This window comes from Lathamus discolor, chromosome 4 (assembly GCF_037157495.1).
Source record: "Lathamus discolor isolate bLatDis1 chromosome 4, bLatDis1.hap1, whole genome shotgun sequence".
NCBI classification, from domain to species: domain Eukaryota; kingdom Metazoa; phylum Chordata; class Aves; order Psittaciformes; family Psittacidae; genus Lathamus; species Lathamus discolor.
The window spans coordinates 44991475-44998659 of record NC_088887.1 but is presented as its reverse complement, the minus strand read 5'-3'; the positions used below and the strand labels follow the sequence as shown (position 1 = coordinate 44998659).

At 42.3% G+C, this 7185-nt stretch overlaps 1 long non-coding RNA gene across 1 annotated transcript; it reads right to left on the bottom strand.

Annotated features, from left to right (window-relative positions):
* Positions 1 to 482: 482 nt before the first annotated feature.
* Positions 483 to 6419, bottom strand: LOC136012640 (uncharacterized). The gene is made up of 3 exons (XR_010611868.1): positions 6336 to 6419; positions 2498 to 2565; positions 483 to 1248 (listed from the first exon to the last, which is right to left on the bottom strand). It is a non-coding gene; the product is annotated as an uncharacterized LOC136012640 (long non-coding RNA).
* Between the last annotated feature and the right edge of the window lie 766 nt (positions 6420 to 7185).

Here is a 7185-nt window from a genome sequence, read left to right as displayed (position 1 = left end):
TTGACTTACGTGGGAAAATAAAGTTTCTTTCAGTTTGGTTTGGCATGCATACAGGAGCCCCGAGACCTTCAACTCTTAGGACTTCAGCATTAGGTACCTACTGCAAAGTGCAATTCTGCAACTATCATTTTGCTTTTCCCAAAATGCACGCCAAGTTGCAGGTACAGATAGAATAAAAGGGAAAAAAAAGGTCCTACTGTAATTTAGAAACTGAACACCTCAAACTATCCTCCCTGCGGGGAGAGAGGATAAGAGCGAGAACAAACTTCCAATAACAAGCATTAGTTCAGTGCTAGTAAACAGAGTATATTCAACATACTTCTGGAAAACACTCTGTTATTACATGCTGACACCAGGAAATAGGGCTGGGTAGGGTAGGGTAGGATACAATTTACAATAAGATACAAGAATATGGGAAAATTTCTTGCTGAGAAAGCAGATAATTATCTCTTCTTCCAAAGTTTTAGATTATTAACATTATCTGAAACTTGAGAAAGTCTATTAGAAAGCTCATTCAAGTTAAAAAAAAAAATAAGATGAGTAATTTGTCTCAACCACACATATCTGAAAGATCTTTGAGTTCGCAGGTAGATCTAAGGTCATGTTCACTGAAGAACATTAATTACACAGCACATCAAACATTATAAAACTATCTTCAAAATAGCGAGGGTCTTAGTTCAATATTAAGGGTTAAATTTACAGTTTTCACAACTGAAAGATAACTATGAGGTTTAAATAAGAATACCAATATAATATTAAGAGTTCCTAATTAGAGAGAGCTATTTTTAAAAAAAACGATAAACAATTGTTAAATGAACTGTTAAATTAACTAATAAAATTACAAAACTTGGCATAACTTTGGGATTTCTGTTTTCAATGCTTTTTTCCATGGCTAAAACAATTCTTTCTACTTTGCCTCATCCGTCTGGGCCACTGCTGGGAAATGTCATTAATGTTTCAGACCCCACTGAGTAGCAATAGTGCTGCTTGCTGAATGAAGATAATTGAAACAGGGACAGGTATTTCTAAAAGTGTTTTCGGAATTCCTTAGAGACACATGTACAAATCTGGGAAATATTATTCAGCTTCATACAGAAACTGCTGCAGTATGAGTGAAGATACTGGCACTGCTGCTGCTTTTGTTTCTGGAGTGTGATGCAATACTTTGTTCTCTTCTCTACCAGGTTTCCAGGGCTTAGTCAAAGGCCAAAGCTTATCCGGTTTTCACCCTGAAAGACACTCAACCACCTGGAGAAGGAAAGCAATTTATGTAAATAATCACAGAGTTACAGAATGTTTTGGGGTTGGAAGGGACCTTAAAGCTCATCTAGTTCTGCCCCACCACCACCACCACCACAGGCAGAGACACCTTCCACTAGATCAGACTGCTCAAAGCCCCACCCAACCTGGCCTTGAACACTTCCAGAAATAGGAAATAGGTTGCTAGAAACACTTCTAGAAATAGGAAATAGCCACAGCTTCTCTGGGCAACCTGTTCCAGTGCCTCACCACCTTCACTGTAAAGAGCCTCTTCCTAATACCTAATCTGAATCTAACCTTTTTCAGTTTAAAGCCATTCCCCCTTATCCTATCACTACCAGCCCATGTAAAAAATCTCTCTCCAGCTTTCCTGCACACCCCCTTTAGGCACTGGAAGGCTGCTATAAGTTCTCCCTGGAGCCTTCTCCAGACTGAACAAGCACAACTCTCTCAGCCTGTCTTCATAGGAGAGGTGCTCCAGCCCTCTGATCATCTTTGCGGCCCTTCTTTGGTCCACATACCCTATTTATTCATCTGCTCCATCTTTCCAAAGAGAGTGTCCTTGGTTATGCTGATGTGTATGAGTTCTCTGATGTAACGGTTTCCTGGCTGATACTGACACGTGAACATCAGAGCAGTTGGCATGTTCACCATCCATTTGCCACTGCAAGTTGATCACACAGCTTCATCTCACTACAGCAAGTGAACACCAACTGCTTCCAACTAGGCTACCATGTGATTTGAGAGCGTTTGGAGTGTTTCAGGGACTATATTCCTATTTTGCACATATATAGCAGCATCCTCAGTCTGTGAAGCATTATAACCTGAAAATGACTTGCAAAGTGTAGGCATACATGCACTGCAACTATGTAGTACAACAAAGCACAGATAATTTTTAATTGACTGAAGCAGAAGTTGGCTACAGGGGTAGAATGTCTGCACTACACACGGAGGGTCTTGGGAATTGTGGGGCCCAACCATGTCATGCCAGCACTGGTGAGACATTTGCAGAGAAAGCTCCTCAAAATAATGTTTTTTTACAATGCAGGTGGTTCCCAAATGACTAACTTCAACACTGGAAACAGCTCAGGCATGGCAGCATAGAGCTGTGAAGCCTGGCTTGTCCTGCTTCACAGCAGCTTCCTGCATAAACAAGCTCTTTCTTTCACACTCGTTTTACTCTTTCCAAATCCCACCGCAATGCAAAGGAGGCTGAGTTCTGGCTATTTATTCTTACCAAAACTGTTCTCATTTCTCCTTAGGTATTTCAACCCAAAATATCCCAGCCGGGTGTAGTGACAGCATCTGAAATGTGATAAGACATCAGAGACATGAAAGAGATCAGCACTTATCCTTCTGGGAGGGGGTGGAGAGAAGGGGGGTTGGGAGTGGTTTTTCATCCCTTTCCTGACATCATGTTGCTGGTTGAAGTGGGAAGCTTTACAGGCCTGGGGAGGTCCCAGCTTTCAGGAGCCAGAACCACAGGCTCTGCCTGTAGCTTTGGGCTGTTTGAGGCTGGATCACCCCACCAATGGCTCTGGCTGGGGCTGTCCACCCATGAGCAACAGCCAGGGCAGCTTCAGCCTTCTGAAAGCTATGGCCGGCCCCAGCACATGGCATGGAGGTAGAGACTGACAATGGCTCCCAAAACTTCCAGCTCCTCTCCTCCTGCCACGGGCCTGAAATGCCACCACTCCTCCCAGGCAAGTAACTCAATTTGTAATAAGCCCCTAGTCAAGTGGTGCAGGGTCAAGTGGCTGGAAAGTATATCAGAGAGGGAAAAGTCTCGAGCTGAGCAATAGAAATGAGAAGAAGTTGGATCCTTTGAACTTCATTAGTGATCTTGGGGACATCAAAGAATTGCAGGACTTAACTTGTCCAAAGAAACAGTGTATAGACTTCAGAAAACACAAAACTACAGAAATGCTTCACTGGATTTCACCTGGATTAAACCCAACGCTGACGTTACTGTGACTAATTCCACTTCTTTCTCCCCTCACCCTTCATACCCTCAAACATGGCCAATTTTAGCAACACAGTCATGCTTCTTAGTCTCAGCAAGGCTCTCTGAAGTTTTTTTAATGATTACTGTGTCAGTTAGTCCCAAAGAAAAGCATAGGTCTGCAGACCTAAATATGATATGACGTGATATGCTCCTGGGTTTCCATTTAAAGTGAACAGCTATATCCCACAGTTCAACCACAGTATTAGTTAATTTCATCGCCCTCAGCAGCCTGAAGTTCATTTTACAGCCTGAATGTGTAAATTAAACTCACTTAATAGACGGAAGTCAGGATACATTTCTTGGCAACAAATATGACGACAGCATTTCCACAGTGAATTATCTGGGGACTCTCATCCCACCATGGAAACCACATTTTAAAAGAAACACCTTGCAATGAATTATAGCTGTTTTAGTAATGGTACGGAGTTAAGTAAAAAGAGTATAGTCACCTATTGTGTGTGGGTTGGCTAGAAAGAGACAGTCAAATCTTTGCTCAAAATAAATATGCGTGATCTCCACTTACGTGCCTTTTATTTTGGCTGCCTCAGTGATCTTGAAGCAAAACCAAGTGTCTAGGATGAAAAAAACTATCAAATTGCAAATTATCATAGGGCTTTCCTATGTCTTTGAACTGCAGCTTATAAAAGGAGGCCAGCTTCTATAGAGGTAAACTTCACCAGAATTTCAGTTGCAGCATTTTCTGTTGAAAAGCTGGCATTGTTTTAAGATTGATATTACATAAAATATGTTAATTTTTATTTGTATTCCCATTCAATATTTTAAAATTAAACAAATTTAATTTGTGATTACAAATTGTATTTCATTTTATATTTTCAGTCCCATATAGTTAACCTTGTGATAAGTTGTTCCTAGGCAAAAAGTAAAAAGATTAGAATATTTCTACTATTACATTACAGTAAATTAACATATTACTTCACTTCCATGATTGGAAGATCACAAAGTAATGAAAATTATCAAAACAAATACAAGTGAAAGTACAAAAAAGGAAAAAAACAAATTTCTGGGCTCTGAAATTAAAATTTTAGAAACTTTGCCCTATCTGAAATTTTTTTGAAAGGCAAAATTTTGAAAAGCCTGGGTTTTGTTCTGTAGCCAAACAAAAATGAATTTAAAAATGTACAAATTTTGGAAGTTGATAACAAGGTTTTTTCCCTAAAAGCAGCAGCTTCTTCTGCATCTCCAGTGCGAGATTCCCAGAGTGGAAGGTTTTGTAGGCTGATAAGAGAAAGGCAAGTTTTAATCAAGATCACTTCTCCAACTTAAAGGGAAATTCTCACACTTTCTGGAGGACTTCAGACACTGTCAGATGAGAAAAGCAGGGGAACCCCTATTCTCTTTTTCAGTGACAGAATTTCACTTGTCTTGCAAAACGAGGCTGAAATGGCTCCACATCTTATGAAAGGCATTGACCGCACAGAGAAGTCAAAAAACTTATTATCTACAGACAAAAGAATCTCAGAGCAGAAATAAAGGGAGTAGGCTAGAGATTTCCATAGTGTCCCTAGAGGAAGTGGATCCAAGGGCGTCGAAGAGCATGCAGAACTTTTTGACATACATTTGAATAATGTCTTTGAAATGGAAGAATGGGAAGACATGAAAAGTGATCCAAGAACTGCTTGTCTACATTGATCTTCTCACTGTCTGTGCAGGTGGCACATCATCACCCTGAACTTTCAAACCTTAGTGTCTGCCATCCGACTCTGAGAAGGCACAAGAATAACTGTTTTTAATGACTCCTGACAGGGAGCAGGAGCTCAGTCACTCTCCAAATTGGGCTAGTTACTTGCACATTTCCCCTCCTACTCCAGTATACCTGTAAGTGCTTCGGGCAAGGTGGATCTCCTGCTTTCAGACCTCATCATCAAGGAGCACTACAGAGTCAAAGTTGATTGATTTGAATGAAACAATGAAACTAAAAATATTGGTGTCTTCCATTTACCAGCTGCGTCCAGTGAATGGCACTGTATGGTGCAACCTGACCAGAGTAAACCTTGCTCAACAGGAAGGCTTAGGGTAAGACGTCACAAGATGGCTCTTCCCTTCACATAAAACCAGAAGAAAACATCTTTTTTTTTGGTTTGGTTGGGGGTTTTTTTACCAAACCAGCATAGGAATCCAAACCAATTCACCAATATCACCAACAGGTCAGATAAGAGTCAGGGCCAGGGCAAATGAAGCAGGAAGGCTGGTTGTTCGAGAAAAGAAAGGGCAAAAAATGTCTTGTATCTTTGGCCACTTGAAAACCTTTTCTCAGGCTCAAACCTCACCTCTAAGAAGAGCAACACCAAAACAAAGACTATAGGCATTCCTGCCACCCTTGCTTCTGTTTAGATACCCCTGCAAAGAAAGGGCCTTATGCACCCTTGTCATCTGGGATCAGCTTCTTCAGGGGTAGGGTGGAAGCAAGAAGTTACCTGTGGTGCAGACACCTTGGGACCCACGAAAGCCTTTGAACCAGCACTTTTCCAGCTCTACTCATTCTTTCCAGCTATACTCATGCTAGCACCAAGCCTGGAAATTAAGGTGTCCTTAGCACAACGCTAACGACCAAATTCCACCTGTTTATACACAAGCAAGGGCCAGCCATAACCTGGTCTAATCTGCATAGTGGTTTATAGGGAGAAAAAAACCTCTAAACTACAGGAAAGGAAAAAGACACAGAAACCAAGTGTGGTCCAAAGTTGTTTTGGTTTAGTTCAAATGACACATACACAGTTTCTGAACCATAGAATTTATGTGCTTTCTTAGTGATTAATATTTAAAAAGATTGTTTGGCACTGGACATTCAGTACATGTCTCGCAAGGACTTGGCACAGAGAAGAGGTAAGTAATCAGAAATGTGCCAAAGACTTGTCAAGGAAAAAACTTACACTCAATACTAATCAAGCTCAACTCTGTGCCAGTCCTCCCACTCATCCTTTCATAGGCGAGCTAAGTCTTTCAGCATGAGTCTGCCCATGCTGCTTCAGAGACAACCAACACCTTTCACAGTCAGTTGACAAAAATGAAAGTTTGGGAGGCTGAAAAGAGCAAAAAAAATACAACTCACCTTCTGCTCATCAGCGAGGATCACTGCTGGGAGCAGAGTCCTGCCTGTTCTGCTCAGGGGACTTCCCACAGTAAAAGACCTCATTCGCAAGTCTGTGGTAGCAAGAGATAAATTTCAGCGTGCCCCCCACCTGGCATGTTTCAGTCTCCAGTGCCAGTGCCGTGGCAGCTCGACAGCAGCCACCATATTTTTCTGTTACAGACAAATTCACACTACAGGCTACAGCAGAGACACCAAACTCATTAGCGTTGTCCCTGTGCGGATGAGATGCAGCTGCAAAGTCAGCTCTGCCCTCTGCACCTCCTGCATGCGGCTTGCTAAAGGGCTCGTTCACCCAGTAAACAGCAGCAATGTGGGGCAGGGACTCACAGATGGGTTTTGTCTGGCTTGCTGGGGTAAGATGGTGTGGCCAAGCTGTGTTTTCCTATTCTTTTTAGAAGAAAGCCTTCCACAGGGTAGCCACAGACACCACCTCCCAGAGTCAGTCCTGCCTGCTTGCAGGATGGTGAGCACCAGCTGAGCTTACGCACATCCGTCCTCTTGCCCAGCAGTCACCAATTGCACTCATCGCCTTCTGCAGTAGGGGAGAAATCAAGTGGCTGTCTGCTGTAAAAATCGTTCCTCTTCTCTTCCACCTTTCCTCCCAGGGTCTGAGGGTGCGATGCCAATATTAATGAGCATGGCTCACAAAGGCTCTGCAGAGCCCAGCACTCTTGTGCTGCTGAATGGAGATGGGGAGGCTAATTAGCTTGCCAGGGGGTGCAGGAAGTCCTTGTCAGAGCCATTGATGCTGTTAGAATTCCTGTCATTTATTTACATAGCAACAACCATTTTCTTTATGGCTTGCATC